Here is a 26,620-nt window from a genome sequence, read left to right on the forward strand (position 1 = left end):
TTAAGTGAAAAAAGTGTGGTAAAGCTGCTGTGGGATCTTTCTGTAGAATCTGACATCAGTTCAGGAGAAAGTAAAATATCAGAGAACAGCAGAGAAACAAGAAGCTCTGAGAGACTCTCTCTGCAGCGTTACACAGATTCCCCTCACAACATGTGACATTAGCATGAGGTGGTAACATGTGTCCTGACAACCCGCATGCAGATTCAGATGCACATCCTTTCATGATCATTGATGAGTCTGGAAAAACATCTGTAAAAAAACAGAAATTGAATCCTTAACGAAAGACAAACTGAAGTGTCATAGCAACACATTTAAACTGGCTTTGTCTTGTCTGGAATCATTGAATAAAGTTAAGTGTCCAATATATAGACAAATCATATTTGATGGCAATACAGAATAAAACAACTATTTAATTATCTTCATCCATCACTAAATTCGTACCGTTTGCAGTAAAGCAGTGATTCTCATTCCCCACACAATTCACTGTCTGTGAACAGCTTTCCCAGTTACAAGAGTAACATTTCTTCCCATTGAGTTCAGAGTTCAAGTCTGAGAAAGAAACAAAAGAACATTTTCATGTTTCTGTGAATTATTGGAATTAAACAACAATTCTTCAGCTGTGGATCATGAATGAGCATTACAATAGAAAACAAACAATGTGAAAGTACAAAGGCAGCGTTCTAGAAGAGTATTAAAAATAAATAATATAACAAAATATATATTAAATTACAATACAATACAAAACAATACAATTTGTATAGCACATTTAAAAACAACTGGCATTGACCAAAGTGCTAAACAAGGCCAAAAAGACAAACAATACAAATAAAAATATTTACATAAAACACATATCAAGATATATCAAAAACTATTGAGAAGAAATGTGTTTTCAAAGTAGATTTAAAAATTGACAAAGTTTGGACATATGTGTTTGATTGGGGAGACAAAGAAAACGTGCAGTGTTGAGGGGCGCCATGACAGGTTTGGTAACCACTGCTTTAAATGGACATGATTTCATGGCTAAATAAACAAGCATACCTGGGGCAGGTCTGTCGTTGCACATGTCGGTGTCGCAGCACTGGACAGAATATTCAGCTCTGAGGGGTGTTGCAGTAAAAGACAAGCTTTTACATTCACTTGCTCCAACACAAGCTTTTTCTATAGTTTCATGCTTTACACCACCTAAATACAAAACAGGAAACAAAAGAAGGAAGTAACGGCTTGGGCTTAAACTGCAAAAAATACATGGAGGTCAGTTATTACACAAATTTGATAGCAACTTTATTTAAAGTTCATTGTTTTTGTATTGAACTACATTCATTACAAACCCAAAACAGAAATTTTTCATGAGACTTTTACAAATCCAAGTTCTATTCAACAATAGTTTATATGCTGACTAGGATGAAATACACACACACACACACACACACACACACACACACACACACACACACACACACACATATACACACACACACATATACAGGTCCTTCTCAAAAAATTAGCATATTGTGATAAAGTTCATTATTTTCCATAATGTAATGATAAAAATTAAACTTTCATATATTTTAGATTCATTGCACACCAACTGAAATATTTCAGGTCTTTTATTGTTTTAATACTGATGATTTTGGCATACAGCTCATGAAAACCCAAAATTCCTATCTCAAAAAATTAACATATCATGAAAAGTGTCTCTAAACGAGCTATTAACCTAATCATCTGAATCAACTAATTACCTCTAAACACCTGCAAAAGATTCCTGAGGCTTTTAAAAACTCCCAGCCTGTTTCATTACTCAAAACCGCAATCATGGGTAAGACTGCTGACCTGACTGCTGTCCAGAAGGCCATCATTGACACCCTCAAGCAAGAGGGTAAGACACAGAAAGAAATTTCTGAACAAATAGGCTGTTCCCAGAGTGCTGTATCAAGGCACCTCAGTGGGAAGTCTGTGGGAAGGAAAAAGTGTGGCAAAAAACGCTGCACAATGAGAAGAGGTGACCGGACCCTGAGGAAGATTGTGGAGAAGGACCGATTCCAGACCTTGGGGGACCTGCGGAAGCAGTGGACTGAGTCTGGAGTAGAAACATCCAGAGCCACCGTGCACAGGCGTGTGCAGGAAATGGGCTACAGGTGCTGCATTCCCCAGGTCAAGCCACTTTTGAACCAGAAACAGCGGCAGAAGCGCCTGACCTGGGCTACAGAGAAGCAGCACTGGACTGTTGCTCAGTTTTGCATGTCATTCGGAAATCAAGGTGCCAGAGTCTGGAGGGGGGGGGCACAATTATTATTAGCCTACAGCTTACGTATATATTTATAATAACCAACTCTAGTCGCGCAGCATGTAATCATCACTTTTAAACATATAACCAACCGCAATATGACCAGGTCGCCTATAGCCTACACCACATTACATAGAAGCAATGTTATGAATATCCATAAAACACTTGACTACAACATATTATATGTAACACCAGAAGCATCTCTCAAACATTGCATTTTAAAGCAGTCAACAGAGAGATATGCATTGCCATGAGACACACACGCACGCACACACACTCGCACAGAGACTTTGAATCTACCGGTACTTTGAGTGAAGGCAGCTCTGTCCTCTCTCCAGTCCCTCCTGTCAGTACAGCGGGAGGTGGCGTTTCTCCGAGCAGAACCTCCTCATCGAAATATTCTTCCACTCGGAAGGAACTGAAGCGAGTATCCGGGGAAACCTCGTTTTGAAACAGATTTCAAAAATGCGCGGTAACTGTTGAGCGGCTTAGTTGTACGTCACGTACGTAGCCTAACGTTATTTTTAGTAAGGCCGTGATAGGCTGTTGCAGTGTAGATTCCCATCAATCAAATAAATTCACACCATTGTTTCTTTATATTTTTAACGTTTTAATGATAAAGAATGTAACACAAAATTAGCAACTATGATAATATTAAAATTAAATTATCTGTGCCTCAAGTGGGGGGATAAGCATTTATCATTTTTTGGGGCGGGCCCGGCCCCCTATGGCCCGCCCATAGCGACGGGTCTGTACAAATTAAATAAATGTAAACATATTACAGCTGTAATTTATAATATGAGGAACAGTCTAGTGTTAAATTAGAATTTACATAGACATGATTTTAATATAATTTACAGAGTTAGGTGTTCTTCAAAAATTTTTATTTGCAAATGTATTAAAATTCTGACTGAATATATGAATATAAGAAAACACTTAACAATTTTATTGGGACTGTGGACTCATCAATAATGTGTCATAACTGTTGTCATATTGTCAAACATGTAAGATGATACATTTAAAATTGTCTCATATTTGAAACCTTCTGTTCTGATCAAACTCTTCCTGTAAGCTGGTGGCGGTCTGAAATAAACCACAGCGGTTTCCTTAATGTCACATGATTAGCAAAATCCACAGTGTTATATTAACACTCCTCATTGTAGATATGTGTCCAACTACAGGGTGTTAAAGTTAACACTGAAGCAGTGTTGAAGCAGATGTTGTACACATATGTACACTGAGGAGTGTTAATATGACACTGGGGATTTTGCTGTGTGCTTATATTTGATAAATGCCATTGTTTTGGATCACACTAGATTTTAGATAATGGTAAGACTAACATATTTGTTCTAAAAGCCATGAAAACATTGTGTTGGGGTATTTCCAATCTGTGTAATTCTACAGTATTTAAGACATTTTAATTCCTATGAATTATTATTATTGCAGTTGTTGTTCTTATACCATATAATTATTTTAAAGAAGAACACTGAAATGTAATACAGAATGTCGGATCAAATAATAAATAATTAGCTATCCTGATATTTGTATTCCTGTAATGCATTGGTTTTCAAACCATCCTGGAGTACCCCAACACTGCACATATTTATGTCTCTCGTAAACAAAATGGCAAAATAACAAAATGGCATACAAAATGTGCAGTACTCAGGTTCTCCAGGACAGGTTTGAAAACCACTGCTGTAATGCATTCACTTTATCAAAATACTTCTTCTGTGATAGGTGTGAAATGAGATGTGCTCTGTGTATCCAGCAGAGGGCAGCAACTGATCGGCTTTTATTACTGAATTTTGACTTCCATTATAAATCATTGGATTTATTAGGATATACATATATATATATATATATATATATATATATATATATATATATATATATATACAGGTCCTTCTCAAAAAAATAGCATATTGTGATAAAGTTCATTATTTTCCATAATGTAATGATAAAAATTAAACTTTCATATATTTTAGATTCATTGCACACCAACTGAAATATTTCAGGTCTTTTATTGTTTTAATACTGATGATTTTGGCATACAGCTCATGAAAACCCCAAATTCCTATCTCAAAAAATTAGCATATTTCATCCGACCAATAAAATAATTGTTTTTAATACAAAAAAAGTCAACCTTCAAATAATTATGTTCAGTTATGCACTCAATACTTGGTCGGGAATCCTTTTGCAGAAATGACTGCTTCAATGCGGCGTGGCATGGAGGCAATCAGCCTGTGGCACTGCTGAGGTGTTATGGAGGCCCAGGATGCTTCGATAGCGGCCTTAAGCTCATCCAGAGTGTTGGGTCTTGCGTCTCTCAACTTTCTCGTCACAATATCCCACAGATTCTCTATGGGGTTCAGGTCAGGAGAGTTGGCAGGCCAATTGAGCACAGTAATACCATGGTCAGTAAACCATTTACCAGTGGTTTTGGCACTGTGAGCAGGTGTCAGGTCGTGCTGAAAAATAAAATCAGATGGAAGCATGAAGTGCTCCAAAATCTCCTGATAGCTAGCTGCATTGACCCTGCCCTTGATAAAACACAGTGGACCAACACCAGCAGCTGACATGGCACCCCAGACCATCACTGACTGTGGGTACTTGACACTGGACTTCAGGCATTTTGGCATTTCCTTCTCCCCAGTCTTCCTCCAGACTCTGGCACCTTGATTTCCGAATGACATGCAAAATTTGCTTTCATCCGAAAAAAATACTTTGGACCACTGAGCAACAGTCCAGTGCTGCTTCTCTGTAGCCCAGGTCAGGCGCTTCTGCCGCTGTTTCTGGTTCAAAAGTGGCTTGACCTGGGGAATGCGGCACCTGTAGCCCATTTCCTGCACACGCCTGTGCACGGTGGCTCTGGATGTTTCCACTCCAGACTCAGTCCACTGCTTCCGCAGGTCCCCCAAGGTCTGGAATCGGTCCTTCTCCACAATCTTCCTCAGGGTCCGGTCACCTCTTCTCGTTGTGCAGCGTTTTTTGCCACACTTTTTCCTTCCCACAGACTTCCCACTGAGGTGCCTTGATACAGCACTCTGGGAACAGCCTATTTGTTCAGACATTTCTTTCTGTGTCTTACCCTCTTGCTTGAGGGTGTCAATGATGGCCTTCTGGACAGCAGTCAGGTCGGCAGTCTTACCCATGATTGCGGTTTTGAGTAATGAAACAGGCTGGGAGTTTTTAAAAGCCTCAGGAATCTTTTAGAGTTTAGAGTTAATTAGTTGATTCAGATGATTAGGTTAATAGCTCGTTTAGAGACACTTTTCATGATATGCTATTTTTTTGAGATAGGAATTTGGGGTTTTCATGAGCTGTATGCCAAAATCATCAGTATTAAAACAATAAAAGACCTGAAATATTTCAGTTGGTGTGCAATGAATCTAAAATATATGAAAGTTAAATTTTTATCATTACATTATGGAAAAAAACTTTATCACAATATGCACATTTTTTGAGAAGGACCTGTATATGTATATATATATATACACACACACAAATATATATATATATATATATATATATATATATATATATATATATATATATATATATATATAAAAACAAAAAAATATATATATATGTGTGTGTGTGTGTGTATATATATATGTGTGTATATATATATATATATATATATATATATATATATATATGTGTGTGTATATATATATATATAGTTTTTTTTTACAGTGTACTTCCAAAATCCATTTAACAGTATTTTACTGTAAAAATTACATGAAATGTCCCGTGAGAGCCATTACAGTTTTTCACTGTATAAAGTAAGGGTACATACTGTTAGCCAATTAACATGTCTTTTCCGTTGCCTTTTTACAGTTTTTTACCGTTAAAATTACGAACATTTTTTACAGTTCAGATTCACAGTTTGCTATGTATATTTCCTCAAATACTAGTACAATTTTGTTAGATGATGCATGTCTTATTTTAATTCAACATCAAGATTTTAGAAACAAATTGAATATAAAAACAAAAAGTAAAAATTGTCTATTTTCTTAAGACCTGTAATTCTTTTTTCACTCTTTTTTTCTCTTTTAGTTAATTTTAAATCTTGCAGTGTGACAAAATGAGCTTATTGATTTCAATACGAGATCTTAAATGTATTAAAGAATACATATCAAATAATTGCATTATTTTAACAAGCAGAATCATTGAAGGAGAAAATCTCAAATTGTAAGCCACCGTTATGGTGATAAGTGTTTGCTTTAGTTGGGATCTTAACCTTTCTACTGCATATATGAATATAGGTATTTTTCTTATAATCCAAAATATTTAATAAACCTTGTTCTGATCAAAACACTTTCAAATAAATTTATTTAGAAACACAGACATCAATAATCAGCCTGTGAATCTCAACAATGGTGACAATAATAAAGCATGTTGCAGTGGCTGCCACCAATCACAACTCATTAATGGCTCCTATCATGCATTGCGGTATGAATAAATTATGATCTGAATTTTCTATGTAATTTACTTTTCCTAATTGAATATTCTGCTCGTCACCATTGTTGAGATGCATAGACTGAATCTTGAACTCTGTGAGTGCCTATAAGAATTTTTTTTTTTTTTTTTTTTTTTGAAACAACTTTTAAGAAATCCTTTTTATTATAGCTAAAATTCTGGATATTTATTCAAAATCACAGTTATGCTGTAACCCAGCGGTCCCCAACCTTTTTTGCGCCACGGACCGGTTTAATGTCAGACAATATTTTCACGGACCGGCCTTTAAGGTGCTCCTAAAAACGCGTAGAAAACGCTAGGCGCGAGGTTGCACTCCGGAGGCGTCTGTCGTTGCTAAGCAACCATCAGCTGCGCTCTCCGTTACAGCAAGGAAATTTCAGCAATGGATTTCCACCACCGAAAAACCCTTGCTGTAACTCTGTTACAAGATTTATTTACTAAGAAGAGTAAAAAAAAAAACGCTGCAGTGTTTGGGTGCAAGACCGTGCAACCGATACTACAAAAACGCAAAAACCATGGGGAATTTCACCAGCTGATTTAGGAGCTCCGCCTGGACAATGGGAGGTTCAAAGCCTATTTCAGAGTGGACAAGGACCAGTTTGATTATATTTTAAGAAAAGTTGGCCCAAGCATCAGTAAACGGAGCTTCTGCCGTGAAACTAACTTATCTCTCCTGCGCAACGGCTCTGTATTTGTCTGAGGTTAGACTATAACTGAAGTGGTCATAAAACACCAGAAATACATACACATTTATATATAGAATATAGAACAATTCTGTATAAACAATGATGGATTTAACAAGGAATCAGTTGTGAGCATTAATATTTTTAGTAAAAATATTTTTTACTAACCAGTGCAGCAGTTTACAGTGTGGAAGATGATTGGTTGGTTCTTGTCACGTGACCTACAGTGCGCTTGCGGCATTCTGAAAAGTTGAGATGTATTTATCTCGATGCGGCGAGGACGCGCTTGGAAAAAACGGGCACGTCACTTCCATTATGAGCGCGCATATCACGCGCCTACATTTGAAATAACAAACTTGAGCGCGCAAAAGACACGATATGTGAACAGGTAAATGTGTGAACAAATAAACCGGAAATAATGTAAGTTATTTATTCTTTCTGTGCGGCCCGGTACCAAATGACCCACGGACCGGTACCGGTCCGCGGCCCGGGGGTTGGGGACCCCTGCTGTAAACAACAACATAAATCAAAATCATAAAGTTCAAATGATGATTGTCATAATATAACCGCAGTAAATGCCGGGGGTTAAAGTGGGCCGGAACGGTCCGGAACTGCGTTCCGGCACCTCAGATAAATGATTAAATAAATAGGTTCATTAATCTCAACGAATCTCGCTGGTCCTGAGATGGACTGACTGGCCGACCGACTGGCCGACCAACCTCCCTTCCTCCCCGCTGAACGCGAGTGATTATAAATGCGTGAAATGCCCTCACGGTGGTTGAGCGTGGTAAAGTTAGTTTAATGTTCGATATTTCGCCGGACATTTGTTTTCCCTTGCTATGGTTCTATAGGGTCGGCAGTCTTACAAAGATATCAATAGCAGGATTAGTTTTAACATTATGTAACCATTATCGACATTAAATATTCGTTCAAAATCACCGTGCATTAATGCTGCATATTTAGCCTATAGCCTACCTGAGAATGCTTTGACGCGTTTCCACAACGCATGGCTAATTGAACGTCTTCCAATTCCACTAACTGCCTTAAACATAGCCTATAATTTGTATTATTTAAAATTACTTTTCAAATTCCAAAGCTTGTAGAAGGTTCCTATTGGCAATGCTGATCTGGTAGCCTTGAATAAATTAACTTATCTAAAAAAATGATTCATAAAACTCATCAGTTGAGCCTATGTTTACTTTCTTCACTGACACAGACGAAAATGAAGAGGCTATCAGTCAAAGTTCAGCTTTAGGAGGGGAAGAAATACAGCAGGATAAGGAGACTGAGAGAAAAAGAAAGATTAAGATGAGAGAGCAGGTATTGACAAATAATCCAATGCACACTGACATGGTTTTAAAGCTATTTATTATCCATTTTTTGGCCTTCAAAAGTCTTAAATTGCACATATGTAGGTCAGAGAAATCAAAATTTTCTCTGGGGAGCATAAAACCCCAAACCCCCCTTACTACCACACATTTAAATGTACATGGCTGTGGGGGGGGGGGGGGGTAATGTGGGCTGATGTGGCTACAATGCCAGGGCTAAATTTTTGGCCCAGTGTTCAGCAATTTTAACATAGTATCGTCATCATATCAGTGTTGATGGACCAAAATAAAACCATTAAAATATCAATTAAATATGTATAGTAATATGTGGTGCCACAGTGACACTCTTGTCTCAAAAAGTATTGCTATACCACAATACTCAATATGTTGTCCCACGGTGAGTCATTTTTCCCTGTTGCACCTACACAAAATTTGAGGGTTCCCCCACCTACCAAATCTCTCTTTAACCACTGAATGTACTTCTCATAATAATATTAACAACAACAATAATAATAATACAATTTATTTAAACATTATTTAAGGAATCTATATTGTTTGTCCATGGTTTGAGTAAATCTGTTTTGCAGCACTTTGCCAAAAAACTAAAAGGATAAAACGTTTGCTAAATTTTTATTTGATTACCACCGTTTTTGATAATATATTTGTATCAAATCATAAAAAGAAAAAAATTCTGAATTTCATAGAACTCAATTATTTTAAAACATTTTATTAATGATAAACATAATCTAATTCATAATCAATTACTGAAATTAGTTGTTTCATTTATTTAACTGTGATTTTAACTGATGATAATAATAACCATAATGAAATAATACAGTTTATATAAACCGTGATATTTTCTGAGACGGTTATCATACTGTGAAACTCTCATACCGTTACAACCCTACATGGGAGAATCCCCCACCCCCGAAATTTTAAATGAGCTATACTTTTTACTTGAGTAGATTTTTAGACCGGTACTTTTACTTGTACTTAAGTGCAATTTTATTGAAGTAATAGTACTTTTACTTGAGTAGAATATTATATTTTACTACTCTTTCCACCTCTGCAACCACATCGCTCTACATTATCCCGCTTATTACATGGCTACCTACAAAATAAATCAATAATTTGACACAAAATATTGATTTAAAAAGGTGTTTATTGATTTAAAAACTATTGTATTGCTTCCGCTAAAGAAAATAGTCCATTCCGTCTCTAGGTTAGAATCCTGCGTCCATGACAACGCTCTGTTTTTCATGGCAACGGTGTGTTATATTTAGTAGCGGCCTGTTATCAAGAAATAACAGACCGCATTCTACACTAGAATTCAACCAAGCCATGTAATAAAGTGCAATATAACACAAAGTGTCTTGAGTCTTTTATTATTATCAGTATATGTCAGGGATGGGCAGCTTTGGTCCTGGAGCGCCACTGAAGCTTTCTAGTTAATATGAAGACTTTGATTTGCTGGTTCAGGTGTGTTTGATTTAGGGCTGGAGCTGAACTCTACGGAATGTTTTAACTGTCAAAATAATAAAAAAAATTGACCCCCTTATTTAAAAAAAAAAATTATTCATGCATTTATTTTAATTTATTTATGTCTTTGATTATTTTCACATTTATACATTTCGTCATCCATATGCTAATGAGGAGTGTGTGTTTTATTTCGCTCAGGGTGACAAAGGCTTTGAGGCCACAGTGTGTGAGGGAAAGATTATAAAACAACACTCACGTGATCAGAAACTCCACCCTCTTACAACACTTACCAGGAAGAGACTGACTTGTTATTTCTCCTGTCATACTGGCTTTAATGTCTTGACAAAAGAAATGAAGAATCAGCAACTGATGAAGAACTAAGAGGAAAAACTTTCAAGAAGAATTGGAAACGTATGTTTCTGAACAGATAACAGATCTTTGTGACTTGTGGTTAATCATTTTTGTAACCTTGATTCAGAGAGTAAAGTTCAGATTGCTGGATCTCAAACAGAGAAAATGGCTTCACTATCTGACTATCTATCACTGGATGATATTTCTTGTCCAGTGTGTCAAGAAATCTTCAAGGCTCCTGTTATTTTATCATGTAGTCACAGTTTCTGTATAGAGTGTCTTCAACAGTTCTGGAGAACCAAGAACACGCAGGAGTGTCCTGTCTGCAGGAGAAGATCCTCAAGAGATGATCCTCCATGTAATCTTGTGTTAAAGAACTTGTGTGAGTCGTTCCTGAAGGGGAGAAAGGAGAGGCGTTCATCAGGATTTTAATATGAAGATAAACACTTAAAGGAATAGTTCACCCAAAAATTAAAACTCTCAATAATTACTCTCCCTCATGTCGTTCCAAACCCGTTATGCAACTGCCACTGACGCTTCAAAAAGTGCACAGAGAGATCGTAAAACTAATCCATATGAATTGAGTGGTTTTGTCCAAATTTTCTGAGTAGACTCGATTGCTTTATATGATGAACAGATTTTATTTAGACTTGAGGAACTCAAACGTGCAGCGTAACACACGAGAATTAGCCTCATTGGTTCCTGCAGAATCTCAAATGTGATGTGTAACACGAGAATGAACCTCATGGGTTCTTGCAGAAGTTAAAATGTGATGCGTAACATTAGAATGAGCCTCATTGGTTCTTGCTAGAGCCCGACCGATATATCGGCGGGCCGATATTACCAAGTACAGCTCGCTGCATCCTGTGGTGGCTATCCAACCTGGCCCACATCCAAGTGTGATGTCAGAAGCCACGCCCATGCCCAAGTACGGCACGATGCTCGATTTGTTGTATGCATGTGCAAAATGGCGCTGCTTCCGGTCGGAAGTATGTTTACGGTTGTTATCTTTTGTTTTACTAATACACATTTTCTTATTTTTGTAAAGGATGTCTAGACTAAAATGTCACAAACTAAATCTAGAGAGTCTCTAATAGGGCTGGGCGATAAATCGCATCACATTGTTATGTGCATCTCCTCAGTAAAGCCGGTTCCTTGATTAGTAGTAAATCACCTTCACCTGCTGTCAGATGGAAGATATGATGCAGATATGAGTGTTAAAGTTAATGAGATAATTAAGTGATTAATTTAGTAATGATTGAGCATTATTGAAGACACCTGATGATAACAAGCAGAATCACTGAAGGAGAAAATCACAAATTGTAAGCCACCGTTATAGCGATCAATGTTTGCTTTAGTTGGACTCTTGACCAAGACCTTATATTTTCAATTTAAATTTCGCTTGTGTGCTGTTATTTATTTATTTATTATTTTATTTATAACAGTCAAATGAACAAAGAATACTGTGATCTGGTAGTGTTGGTTATTTTTTTGGCATAATCATGCTGTGATCAGAAAAATGAAGTTTATTGAGAAAGTTTGGTTTAACTTGTTAGCAACAGCTTTGTGATTCTACAGCACATGATTATCAGTATGTTTCTTATAATCCAAAATATTTAATAAACATTGTTCTGATTAAAACACTTTCAAATGAATTTATTTAGTAACACAGACATCAATAATCATCCTGTGAATCTCAACAATTGTGACAATAATAAAGCATTTTGCAGTGGCTGCCACCAATCACAACTCATTAATGGCTCCCATCATGCATTGCGGTATGAATAAATTATGATCTGAATTGTCTATGTAATTTACTTTTCCTAATTGAATATTCTGCTCATCACCATTGTTGAGATGCATTGACTGAATCTTGACTTCTGTGTGTGCCTAAAACAATATTATCTGTCTGCAGTCCCGGAGGCTGCATTTTCAGGACCCCACTTCCAGGACCGCATTTCTAAGACCCTAGTTTTTTGTGACAGCGTCACCTACCGAGTCGGAGAACCGCAGTCCCAGGAACGCATTTCCAGGACCCTAGTTTTGGAGGACTGTAAAAAGTGCCACCAATGCAATATTTCCACCCAGTTTTAACTACATTAGAGTGTTTTTTTTTCTTTCAAGTTTTATTACACCCAAATACTACTTTCTTTATTGCAATTAAACCAGGTTCCTAGGAATGTTGAGAAATTATTGGGTCTAAGTAGCATATAATAACTGAAGTAAAATAAACAAGGAATCATTTTATAGTCTTTTCAGTCACTATGGACCACATTTTCAAGTACAGAGGAAGACAAGGATGACTCTGGGGATAGATTTAAGATTTTGTATTTTACAAAATAATATAAAACACCTGAACTTGAACACACAAAATATTTTACAAAATAATATATAACTGAAATTGAACACACAAAATATTTTACAAAATAATATATAAAAACTGAAATTGAACACACAAAATATTTTACAAAATAATATATAAAAACTGAAATTGAACACACAAAATATTTTACAAAATAATATATAAAAACTGAAATTGAACACACAAAATATTTTACAAAATAATATATAACCACTGAACTTGAACACACAAAAAAACAAATTTGATCATGACCTGAACCCATAGACAGAACTTCAATGGATGGACAAACACATGGACAACATCATCACTGACTCCTAAGAGAGAGAAAGAGAAGTGATTTAAATAAGGAACATTTAGTTGACCATGTTCTACTCTAATTTTAAATTTCATATTTAAAAGATCTCAGTTACCACAGAGTAATGATAATGATAAAAATAATGATATCAATCTCCATACCAATTAATTTTCATAATACAATTATTGCATACTGTTCAAAGATTTGAAAAAAAAAATGATTTTGATGTTCTTGGAACAAAGGTTCTAGAAACACTCATGTCGTTTCTTGAAAAACATTTTTAAGTTAATTTCATATAAATAAATAGACATAAATTTGGCCTAAGCCTAGTGCTTAACCAATTTATTTATTTATCTTTTGTCATACTATTGCCTACCCTGAGCTGTGTCCTTGATAGCACTTCATATAGAGTACAGTATACAGTAAATGACACAATCTAACACGTGGGATTTCAATTATTATAATGGCCTCTCGGATATGTCTGACTATTAAAATGTCATATGTCTCAACCAACTTTATAAAACCATGTCAAAATGAAGAGACGTACACATAACATGTATTGTGGGTAACGTTAAACAGGCTGACTGTGAGCAGGTGACAGTGAAAACATTACGATTATTTTAACTGAATTAAAATGGAAAAACAATGAGTAATAAACAAGCTTTCAGAACAAACATGCTACAGTTTATTGTGCTGTAAATAAGTCAACACAGGCTTATCATGCAACAGTTCCGTTAAATGAACGTGCTAACAATTCATTTTCCAGCATTAGAGGCTAATATATGATGGCTATGCATGCAAGACTGTTTAGCAAATCACCAGCACGTTGGCAACGTTAACTTTCCAATGAAATGCATCAAAATTGTTTTTAAAGTTAAACAAATAAAAATTGATTCGCATTTGATACTCACACTCTGAATGTCATTCATCTTCGCTGGTCCTCTAATTCGATAGGTGGCGTTGTCACTAAAAACCTAGGGTCCTAGAAATGCGGTCCTAGAAGTGGGATCCTGAAAATGCAGCCTCCGTGTCTGCAGGCAGATGCTACTCGCCTAAAAGAATGATATTTTTTAAACAATTTTTAAGAAATACTTTATAATTATATCTAAAACTCTGGATTTTTATGCAGAATCACAGTTCTGCTGTAAACAACAGCATAAATCGCAAACATAAAGTTCAAATGATGATTGTCATAATATAACCAACACTATTTGATCACTTTTTTTTCTTTGTTCATCTGGCAATTATACCTCAGATACAGCAGCCAAACAAAATCTAAAGTTAATAATATTGGGTCAAGAGCCCGACTAACAATGATCGCCATAACGGTGGCTTACAATTTCAGATTTTCTCCTTCAGTGATTCTGGTGCCTTCAATAATGCTCAATCATCACTCAATTAATCACTTAATTATCTCATTAACTTTAACACTCTTGAGTGTGGACTCATATACACTTCAAGGAGTGTTAATTTAACACTGGAGTTTTTGCTGTGTACAAAGAGCCGTAGTTAATTGACAAGCTGAGCCATATCGCATTAATTATTGCTGGCGATACGTCCGCGATATTAATGCGATATGGCTCAGCTTGTCAGTGAACTACGGCTCTTTGTAGTAAATGCCGCTCCATCTGAAAGCAGGTGAAGGCGATTTACTAGCCTACTAATCCAGGAATGTTATCAACATGCATAATCGCTTTTCAGCGTGTTTATCAACGCCGTTGACTTAACGTTACATCACTGTATATGGGTGTTTCTGCAACTACGGGCACTTTCGACTATCCCAATTTTAAAAAAATCAACCTCTATGAATTCAATTTTAACCATCACAGTCTGTCATACATATAAAAATGTACACAAAATAGAATGTAGACGTTAAGATTTTAATCTGGAACATGTTTATTTTTTATGTTTTTCGGGTCATCTTCTTAAAAAGTGTCGCTTACCGCAACGTTACATAACGTTCATTTTATACATTTTCTTTAGTAATTTCTATAAAAAAATTAACATATTTAAATAGCTTTTTCAAATTTGATGCAGTTTTGTAAATACTGATATAAAACAATTATATACAAAATAGGGAATTTCATGTTTTTTTCTATGCCATGTAAAAAATGTACAGTAACCTTAGATGTCAATTGTTTCCATACACACAAAAGATAACATATTTAACTTTTTATGACAGATGTTCCAATTTCAATGTGTTAATCATCTCAGCTTAAGTGTAAAAATACTTTTTATTAGGGCTAGGCGATATATCGCATCACATTGTTATGCGCATCTCGTCAGTAAAGCCGGTTCCTTGATTAGTAGTAAATCGCCTTCACCTGCTTTCAGATGCAGCGGCATTTACTCTACAGCACAAACTCCAGTGTTAAATTAACACTAAAGAGTGTTGAAGTTAATGAGACAATTAAGTGATTAATTTAGTTATGTTTGAGCATTATTGAAGACACCTGATGTTAACAAGCAGAATCACTGAAGGAGAAAATCTCAAATTGTAAGCCACCGTTATGCGATAAGTGTTTGCTTTAGTTGGGCTCTTAGCCTTTATATTAATATCTTTAGGTTTTGTTTGTCTGCTGATGTTTATTTATAACAGTCAAATGAACAAAAAAGTGTGATCTGATAGTGTTGGTTATGTTCTATGATAATCATGCTGTGTTCTGGTTTAAGTTATTGGCAACAACTTATTGATTCTACAGCATATATGAATATAGGCATGTTTCTTATAATCCAAAATATTTAAAAAAATATTGTTCTGATCAAAACATTTTCAAATAAATTTATTTAGAAACACAGACATCAATAATCAGCCTGTGAATCTCAACAATGGTGACAATAATAAAGCATGTTGCAGTGGCTGCCACCAATCACAACTCATTATTGACTCCCATCATGCATTGCGGTATGAATAAATTATGATCTGAATTTTCTATGTAATTTACTTTTCCTAATTGAATATTCTGCTCGTCACCATTGTTGAAATGCATAGACTGAATCTTGAAGTATGTGAGTGCCTGTAAAAGAAGTTTTCTTTTTAGTTTTTTTTTTAGAAACAACTTTCAAGAAATCCTTTTTATTATAGCTAAAATTCTGGATATTTATTCAGAATCACAGTTATGCTGCAACCAACAACATAAATCAAAATCCTAAAGTTCAAATGATGATGATTGTCATAATATAACCAACACCATCAGATCACTTTTTTCTTTGATCATCTGGCAGTTATAACTCAGATACATCAGCCATTGAGTGTGGACTCATATACACTCACAGGAGTGTTAATTTAACACTGGAGTTTTTGCTGTGTACAAAGAGCCGAAGTTAACTGACAAGCTGAGCCATATCGCATTAATTATCGCTGGCGATACGTCCGCGATATTAATGCGATATGGCTCAGCTTGTCAGTTAACTACAGCTCTTTGTAGTAAATGCCGCTCCATCTGAAAGCAGGTGAAGGCGATTTACTACTAATCAAGGAACCGGCTTTACTGACGAGATGCGCATAACAATATCGTGCGATATGTCGCCCAGCCCTATTGTTTATGCTCAAACAGCAACATTACACACTAGCTAAAGTTAGAAAAGTGAAATCGTGTTTTACCACCCCTTTAAAAAAATGCGGTGATGCGGTGGTGACTTGTTCATGTACCATTGCACTGCCAATAAAGCACCAAAAAGCTGCCACAAAAGAACTGGCAAAAGTAATGATTACGAATACATCAAATATAGCAAGGAGACATTTTAATTGTTAATTAATAAACAAGTATTTTCTGTCAGTGTCAGCTGCAAAGATGAATTTGACAATGGTGACTCGCGATCCTCACAGTAGTGAGAGAAATGCACATTTAGATAATTCAGATTCAGATCATCACGCACAGCAAAAACTCCAGTGTTAAATTAACTCTCCTGGGAGTTTATATGGCTCCAGACTAGGGCTGCACGATTAATCGCACGGTATTGTAATGCGCATCTAATCAGTAAAGCCGGTTCTTTGATTAGTAGTAAATCACCTTCACCTGCTTTCAGATGGAAGATATGATGCAGATATGAGTGTTAAATCAACACTCACGAGTGTTAAAGTTAATGAAATAATTAAGAGATTAATTTAGTGATCATTGAGCATTATTGAAGACACCTGATGTTAACAATCAGAATCACTGAAGGAGAAAATCTAAAATTGTAAGCCACCGTTATGGCGATCAGTGTTTGCTTTAGTTGGTCTCTTGATCCTTATACTTTAAGTTTAAATTTTGTTTGTCTGCTGTTATTGATTTATTAGAGACAAATGATCAAAGACAAGAGTCATCTGATAGTGTTGGAAATAATTTGACAATCATGCTGTGATCTGAAAAATGAAACTCATTCAGATGATCTGGTTTAACTTGATAGCAACAGTTTAGCAGTTCTACAGCATATGATAATTGTATTTTTCTTATAATCCAAAACATTTATTAAAAATTGTTCTGATTAGTGATGTTTCGTTCATGAACGATTCGTTCATTTTGAACGAATCTTTAATATGACTCGGGACTACCGAGTTGTCTCAGAGAGTGGTTCGTTCATTTTGTGTCGACCGCGCATGCGCATTGCGCCACATATGGGTTCTGAATCTGTACTGGAAACAGAAATGATTAGTTCATCTCTCTCGAGTCTTCGGGTTCGGGATGGGTCCGAGTCTTTCGTTCTTCCTGTCAGTCCATAGAGACTATGCTGTCAGTACCAGAAAGAGAATTGATTAGTTCATCTTTCGAGTCTCGAGTTCGGGTTCGGCCGGGTCCGAGTCTTTCGTTCTTCCTGTCAGTCCAATAGAGGCTATGCTATCCGTACCGGAAAGAGAAATGATTAGTTAATTTTTTCGAGTCTTCGGGTTTGAGTCCTTCGTTCTTTTGTCACGTGACTTGTCACCGTATTGAATAGCCTACTAATTTACAACCTTTTTACAAACAAGCACATAGTTAAGGTATTAAATATAATAGTACTTAATTAATGTATAATATATAATAAAACATACCACAGATGCACAAGAAACATTTAGAAAATAGAAGGACAGGGACAATATAAGATGGAACAGATAATGTTTTGCACATATTTTGTATTTTAATTCCTAAATATAAAACAATATACATTCAGACGCAGTCAATAATACGAATATAATGTTGTATTTGATGCGAGATACCAGCGGTCACGTGACAAAAGAACGAAGGATTTAAAACCCGGACTCGAAGAAAATGAACTAATCATTTCTCTGTCCGCTACTGACAGCATAGCCTCTATGGACTGACAGGAAGAACGAAAGACTCGAACCCGAACTCGAGACTCGAGAGATGAACTAATCATTTCTCTTTCCGCTACTGACAGCATAGCCTCTATGGACTGACAGGAAGAACGAAAGACTCGAACCCGAACTCGAGACTCGAGAGATGAACTAATCATTTCTCTGTCCGCTACTGACAGCATAGCCTCTATGGACTGACAGGAAGAACGAAAGACTCGAACCCGAACTCGAGACTCGAGAGATGAACTAATCATTTCTCTTTCCGCTACTGACAGCATAGTCTCTATGGACTGACAGGAAGAACGAAAGACTCGAACCCGAACTCGAGACTCGAGAGATGAACTAATCATTTCTCTTTCCGCTACTGACAGCATAGTCTCTATGGACTGACAGGAAGAACGAAAGACTCGGACCCTGTCGAACCCGAACTCGAGACTCGAAAGATGAACTAATCATTTCTATTTCCGGCCCTGCTGCATCACACACACGGCACGGTTGGCCCAGCAGACTGATCCGAGTCAGACACTGGCGAGTCGACAGCTAATGTCTCGAGACACGAGAGGAAAACTAACCTGATAAATATGAAGTTGCAAAGGAAAGAAGGTCTCGGATCAGGAGGTGAGGTGAACTAACAGAATCAGACTGCAATAGCCTGAACTTAAGACCCAACAACTAATCAATTAATAAAACATTTCGGTTTCTTATAATTTGGCTTTGGCTGCATTACCCTATAGTTTAATTTTATTCTTTTTACAAATGTAATCAACATTTTCATAATTACTACATGTTTTGGGATATTTAACATGTCATTTTAATTATATTATGCTGAAATGACTCGAAAAAAGATTCAATCTTTTTGCTGAGCTAGACTCAAAGATTCAAGTCAGTAAAATGTTCCAAACTTCCAACTATTAGTTCTGATCAATTCAGTTTCAAATGCATTTATTTAGAAACACAGACATAATTAATCAGCCTGTGAATCTCAACCGTGGTGACAATAATAATCCTTGTTGCCACCAATCACAACTCATTAATGGCTCCCATCATGCATTGCGGTATGAATAAATTATGATCTGAATTTTCTATGTAATTCACTTCTCCTAGTTGAATATTCAGCTCGTCACCATTGTTGAGATGCATTGACTGAATCTTTATATCTGTGTGTGCCTAAAAGAAAGTTTTTTTTTTTTTTTTTTTTTTTTTTTTTTTTTTTTTTTTACAACTTTTAAGAAATCCTTTATATTATATCTCAAATTCTGGATATTTATGCAGAATCTCAGTTATGCTGTAATCAACAGCATAAATCACAAACATTTAGTCCAAATGATGAATGTCATATTATAACCAACACCATTAGGGGTGGTTAATCTGTCTGATTTCCCAATTCGATTCGATTACGATTATTGAAGTCCCGATTCGATTACAGTCAATTTTAGATTATTAACGATTCTCGATTAGCGATTATTGATTTTCCATTTCACAACAGTAAACGAAAATACACTACAAAGTGATTGCAGTATTAAAAAAAGTCAGCTGCTGAATTACTTAACTCTTTTATTGAGTAACAACAACTCAAAGCACTTTCTGTGTCATGTAGTTATAACTTAAGAATTATTTGTATGTAGCTTATGTTCTGTAGAACACAGAAATTAATACATCACATTGGGTTGTGACTCATCAAGTTGAACTAAACAATAACAAATAAATGAAAGGCTTATTTCCTTTAGGAAGTAGATCAGAACCAACATACTGTAGAAATTGGACAATTTTCTTCTAGAAAGACAAGGTGTTGTTCAGGTGGAGGAAGACTGTAGGTTGCAGTCGAAACATATCAAGGTAAAGAAAAGGGTTTCTCTCCACCTGAACACCTTTCTAGAAGAAAATTGTCCAATTTAATCATTAAGAAGACAAAATGAACATTTTTGAACAACTTACTGTAACTTCAGTAACACCTATAGGCCTGTCATGATAACAAATCTTGCTGGGCGATAAATTGTCCAAGAAATTATTGCGATAAACGATAATATTGATAATAAAGTCGTTCTGAGACCATTTTCTTCTAAAATAATGATAATTGCATAATAATGAAGATAAACCTTTTCAAAGATCAATAAACTTTTATTTCTAAAGACTATTTAAATGAACAAAACAACCAAAAACAATAAAAGCAATGGACTCTGTCTCTGTTAACAAAAAATGCACTTACCAATGTGTGATTTCTGTTCACACTGAGAATCATATAATGTACTGTGTGAGCATGCGTCTCAGATGAGTATATGTGCGCTAGTTTGTGTGTGTGTGTGTGTGTGTGTGTGTGTGTGTGTGTGTGTGTGTGTGTGTGTGTGTGTGTGTGTGTGTGTGTGTGTGCTCGCGTCTCATATGAGTATGTGCACGGATATGGGATTAGATTTCGGTCACAATTCTGTGTGCGCAAGATCACATTTTGAGCGCACAAAGGGGCATTTCGCACGCGCGTGAACTGAGTTTTGCGGAGAAATGTTCATCTCGCAGATAAGAAAATATTTCGATCGAACGAAAATCAATTTTGCATTTAAAATAAGTATTTTATGCGTGCGCAGACGTTCTCTTTCGCATGTGCAAAGTTTCACTTTCTTGCTCCTTTCATCTTTCATACCAGCCGTATGCGCTCTCTAAGCGCAGACAGCTCGCTTGCTCAACACAACCCAGCTGCTAAATTCTGATTGGCTAGCTTGTCAACCAATCACAAGACTCCCTGCATCACCGACTGTGGAAGAGGAAAAATACATGGTGGAAGATATTTATGTTTAATTTGTTTAATGGCTTGATTTAAGTTCAAATGTATACCACTCGACAACCACAGTTTATTTTTTAGCTTATTTTAAGCTATTTTTTTAGCTTATTTTTAATCGAAATCAAATCGTACTATTACTGTACATAATGACATGTCCCAGTGTTTGCTACCCCTCAAGTGGTAGTTCTAACTTCTTTCTGAACTGCAAGTTAAGTAATTAACATTAGTGAAATATGAATGTGACCGAGCTGGGGTCTCAAATTTTACACATTTTCAGAAATGAAGATGGACAGCCTTTTCCCCTTTTAATGAAATAAGTGTGTAAAAACGGTACATCACTCACATTAGAATAAAAAAGCCATCAAATAAACGTAGAAATGCAATGTAATAACGTTAAAATAATAATCAATCTACTTGATATCCTTGGAATTATTTAAACAAAAACATTCACAGCAGAGATTTTCTGTAAAACAACTATCATACTAAAAAATATATTTTATTTTCTTATATACTATTTTAGGATAGATAGTGTGCACATTGGGATGCAGGCTTGTTACCCTCTCTGCAAAAAAATAAAAATCTAATTATTAGAAGTCGTGTGAGTCACACACTCAAGATTTTCACTTACAGTTATATTTGCATATGTTTGCATTGTTACCCACATCTTTTTCTTTCTTTTTTTTTTTTTGCAGTGAGAGGAACAAGCCTGCATACCAATGTGAACACTATCCATCCTAAAATAGTATATAAGAAAATACAGTAAAACAAATTTAGTATGATAGTTGTTTTTACAGAACTTCTCTGCTGTGAATGTTTTTGTTTACTTGAACTTAAATTGAAGTTTTCAATCCATTAAACAAATTAAGCATAACATCTTCCACCATGTATTTTCCCCTTCCACAGTCGGTGATGCAGGGAGTCTTGTGATTGGTTTTCAAGCCAGCCAATCAGAAAGGAACAAGAAAGTGAAACTTTGCACATGCAAAAGAGAATGTCTGAGCACATCCAAACACTTATTTTAAATGCAAAATTAATTTTAGTTCGCTCAAAATATTTTCTTATCTGCGAGACGAAAATTTCTCCTCAAAACTCCGGTCACTCGTGTGCGAAATGCCCTTTTGCGCGCTCAAAATGTGATCTTGCGCGCGCAGAATTGTGACCGAATTCTAACCCCATACACGGAGGGTTTTTGTGTGTCTCCGTCTCATTGAGTTTGTGCGCGAGTTTGTGTGTGTGTGCTCGCGTCAGTATGTGCGTGGAGAGTTTATGTGCGCGCGCGTCTCATATTAGTGTGTGCGCGCATGTCTTATATGTGCGTGGAGAGTTTGTGTGTGCCACGCGTGTCTCATATGAGTAGGCTATGTGCGTGGAGAGTTTGTATGTGCGCGCACCTCGTTTGTGTAGTGTTTCCGTGTATGTGCGTGAGCGACTTTAGGTGTGTCGTTGTGCATTTCATATGTATTTGTTTGAGCATTCAGCAGTATACATGTATGTTTGACTACTTAATATATGTGTATGCATGTGTTTCATATATGTGTGCGTGAATCAAGTTTGATATAAGCCCTAAACGGCGCCTCATATGAGGGTAAGAGAGCGCGCGCGAGAGAGAGAGGAACGAGCGAGAGGTAGTGCTTGCGCTACGGCGCTCTGCAATCAAATACGATTGTAAATAGGCTCAAACTGGCTTTTACACACCTGCTCTAACTCGCTCTGGCTGGTTACACCATAGACAGTGCGTTACACGCGCTTGCTAAGTGGAACTGGGCGCGTTCCACTTACAGAACAATTTTTTTTTTCAAAATAAAATAATGCAATTTTTTTTTTAAATAAATAAAAAAATTGATTTTTGAAGATTTAATAATAGATTCATACTCGTCCATAACATATTCGCGATTAATCAATAATCGATTTCTCTCACCACCCCTAAAACCAATAGATCATTTTTTTCTTTGTTCATCTGGCAGGTATAACTCCGATACAACAGTCGAACAAAATCTAAATTTAATAATATAAGGGTCAAGACGCCAAATAAAGCAAACACTCATCTCCATAATGGTGACTTGAAATTCCGGTTTTCTCCTTCAGTGATTCTGCTTTAGGTGTCTTCAATAATGCTCAATCATCACTCAATTAATCACTTAAATATCTCATTTACTTTGACACTCTTGAGTGTGGACTCATATACACTCCCAGGTGTGTTAATTTAACACTGAGTTTTTGCTGTGTACAAAGAGCCGTAGTTAACTGACAAGCTGAGCCATTTCGCATTAAATATCGTTGGCGATATGGCCTCGATTTGAACGTGATTTGGCTCAGCTTGTCAGTGAACTACGGCTCTTTATAGTAAATGCCGCTCCATCTGAAAGCAGGTGAAGGCGATTTACTACTAATCAAGGAACCAGCTTTACTGATTAGATGCGCATAACAATATTGTGCGATTAATCGTGCAGCCCTACTCCAGACTCAAGAGTGTTAACGTGTTAAAATATGAGTGTTAAAGTTAATGAGCTAAGTTATTAATTGAAAGATGATTGACCATTATTGAAGACACCTGATGTTAACAAGCAGAATCACTGAAGGAGAAAATCACAATTTTAAGTCACCATTTTGGTGATCAATGTTTGCTTTAGTTAGTCTTTGGACCCTAAAATGTTAAACTTTAGAATTTGTTAGGCTGCTGAAACTGAGTGATGATCAAAGAGTAAAGGTGCTCTGATGGTGTTGGTTATGTTTTGACATTTATCATTTGACCTAAATCACTGAACTCATATAGAACCTAATTTCTGATTTAAATTTATATTGGTAACAACATCATCACAGAGATCCTATAGCACAAGATCCACAATTTTCTTTTAATCCAAAGAATTTCATAAAAGATGTTCTGATAAAATAAGTCTTTCTTTTAGGCACACACAGACATCTATAATCAGTGTATGAATCTCAACAATGGTGACAAACAAAATATTCAATTAGGAAAAGGAAATTACTAAGGCAAATCAGATAATAATTTATTCATACCGCAATGCATGATGGGAGCCATGAATGAGTTTTGATTGGTGGCACCCAGAATGCACTACAACATGCTTTATTATTGTCACCATTGTTGAGATTCACAGGCTGATTATTGATGTCAGTGTGTCTAACTCAGGGTTTTGATCAGAACCACTTCTATGAAATATTTTGTTATAAATCACAGTGTTGCTGTAATTAAAAAGGTAAAGACTCTTTAAATGAGTTTGGTGATTTAGGTCAAGTGATGATTATGTCAAAACATGACCTAATCACTTTTTCTGATTGTTCATTTGGCAGTTATAACTCAATTACAACAGCCAAACAAAATCAAATGTCAATAGTTTAAGGGTTTAAAAATGTGATTTTCTCCTTTGGTGTTTCTGCTTGTTAACATCAGGTGTCTTCAATAATGCTCAATCATCACTCAATTAATGAATTAATTAGTTCATTAACTTTAGTTTCGAAGTTGAAACAAAAGGCAGTCTTTTAGTTGAGTGAACTTAGATTTTCAAGGCAGCAGGTGAAGTTAAACTAACATGAAATGTCTTACAGTGCACAGATATTTAATGTTAATTGCAGTACATTAAACATTTTAACATTCTACAAATAAAATTATTAATTACCATGTGTTTAAGGCTGTAGATATTTTTGATTCAGTGCATACGTTTTAATTTGACAGGAACATGTCATCAGGAACATGTATTCTCTGCTTATAGTGCTCTGCTTATACATCTATTTCAATCTTCACACAACTCCATTTCAAGTCTCCACCCATGAACTCCACAGTATCAAACTTTCCTAAACTTAACATCATCAGAATTTCAACTCCGTTTCTAGTCTCCATCAAGTCTCAAAAAACAAAACAAAACAAAACAAAACAACCTGTGAACATTTGGAGCACTTTTTAAAAACTTCACATCACCAGAATTGTTTTGTTGAGCTTCAAAAGGAGTTGGTTTTCAAAGTTCTCTGAACCAAGCCTGCCACTTTTGGGGGTAAAAATCTGCCCTGCTGAGCTGAAGAGTCTCTCACAGGCTGCAGAGGCAGGCAACAGATTATTTACCTTAATCAACAATCTGTACACGGCAGGCACTGATTTAAGAATGACCATGGTGATAGCTGTGCTGGCCGCCAAATTTTTTTTTTTTTGCAGGATGGTAGGGGAAGACTCATGAATATTCATTAGGGAAGTCATCCCTGATTGGTCTTAACCCCAGTGACGGGTAGGTTTAGGGGTAGGTCCTCAGCAGGCACAGGATATAGACTACAACGTCGGTCAGACGTTGGATTTTGGTTGAAAATGAAAGTCGGGTTGACATCTAAATCCAATGTTTGTTTGACTTCAAGCTCCAACGATGGGCAGTCGTTGAATTTTGGTTGGAATAAACCAAACACAAAGGTGAAATGCATGGCCGTACACTTATTACCAGCTTCACTTAAAACTAACCAGATTTACTTTATTTAATTTCCATTTTAATGTAATCATATTTTATATTTTAAAGTCACGATGATGGTGGTTAGCTTTTGCTTTAGTTGTGCTCTTGATCCTTGACTCTGTAATATAAAATTTTCTCTGGCTGCTATAATTGTGTGTTTATAAAGCACAATTGTAGCTAAAAAAGCCATGAGATCAGGTGATGTTGGCTGTTTATTGATGATATCATCATGTAATTGCCTGAATCCCTGATCTTATTCAGTGTTTAATGCTTTGATTATTTGACTTAGGGGGCTTTCACACTGGCAGTTTAGTTCGGAACGGGGCACGGTTCGGATGAAAAATCGCTAATGTGAACGCTGTCATGGGACCCGGGTGCGCACTGGGGTACCGAACCCGAGACTACCTGGAGGAGGTGGTCTGAGTTCGGTTGCTCCCGAACTGTGCTGCGGTTCGCGTGTATGTGAAAGCAACACGGACTCGGGGGCGAACTTGTTCAGGAAGTAAAGTATCCTGCGCATGCGTTTTAGCCGATTATGATGTATTTAGTTAAATAAAACACACGTAAGGGATGAAAATTTATAGGGATGTCCCGATACCACTTTTTCACTTCCGATACCGATACCGATGCCGCACCTTTGGCTTTTGCCGATACCGATATTAATCCGATATTTTTTTTTTAACTAATAAAAAATATAGCACTTTTCTCAATTAGCCACCTAAAATATACCTCCAGTATAGTCCACAACAACAGTTTATTATAAAAGATTGCCACCCTTTATTCAAATGTTACAAAAAATTAAAATACAAGTACTTCAGTACTTCAGTACTACAAACAGGTTTAAAGTTAAAACAAAC

The 26,620-nt window shown here is 36.2% G+C and overlaps 2 protein-coding genes across 2 annotated transcripts in view; one reads left to right on the forward strand and one right to left on the reverse strand.

Annotated features, from left to right (window-relative positions):
• Positions 1–17,174, reverse strand: part of LOC143710912 (uncharacterized) — a 195,562-nt gene extending 178,388 nt beyond the window's left edge. Inside the window, exon 1 of the mRNA XM_077202155.1 lies at positions 17,140–17,174. The gene's annotated coding sequence lies outside the window, so the exon portion shown is untranslated. The remainder of the gene's footprint in view (positions 1–17,139) is intronic.
• Positions 1–26,620, forward strand: part of LOC143711053 (E3 ubiquitin-protein ligase TRIM35-like) — a 242,540-nt gene that overhangs the window by 189,881 nt on the left and 26,039 nt on the right. The window lies entirely within an intron of this gene.

The sequence above is a fragment of the Siphateles boraxobius genome, unplaced genomic scaffold, assembly GCF_051911475.1.
Source record: "Siphateles boraxobius isolate OS27281-9 unplaced genomic scaffold, OSU_SipBor_1 49, whole genome shotgun sequence".
In the NCBI taxonomy this organism is placed as follows: Eukaryota; Metazoa; Chordata; class Actinopteri; order Cypriniformes; family Leuciscidae; genus Siphateles; species Siphateles boraxobius.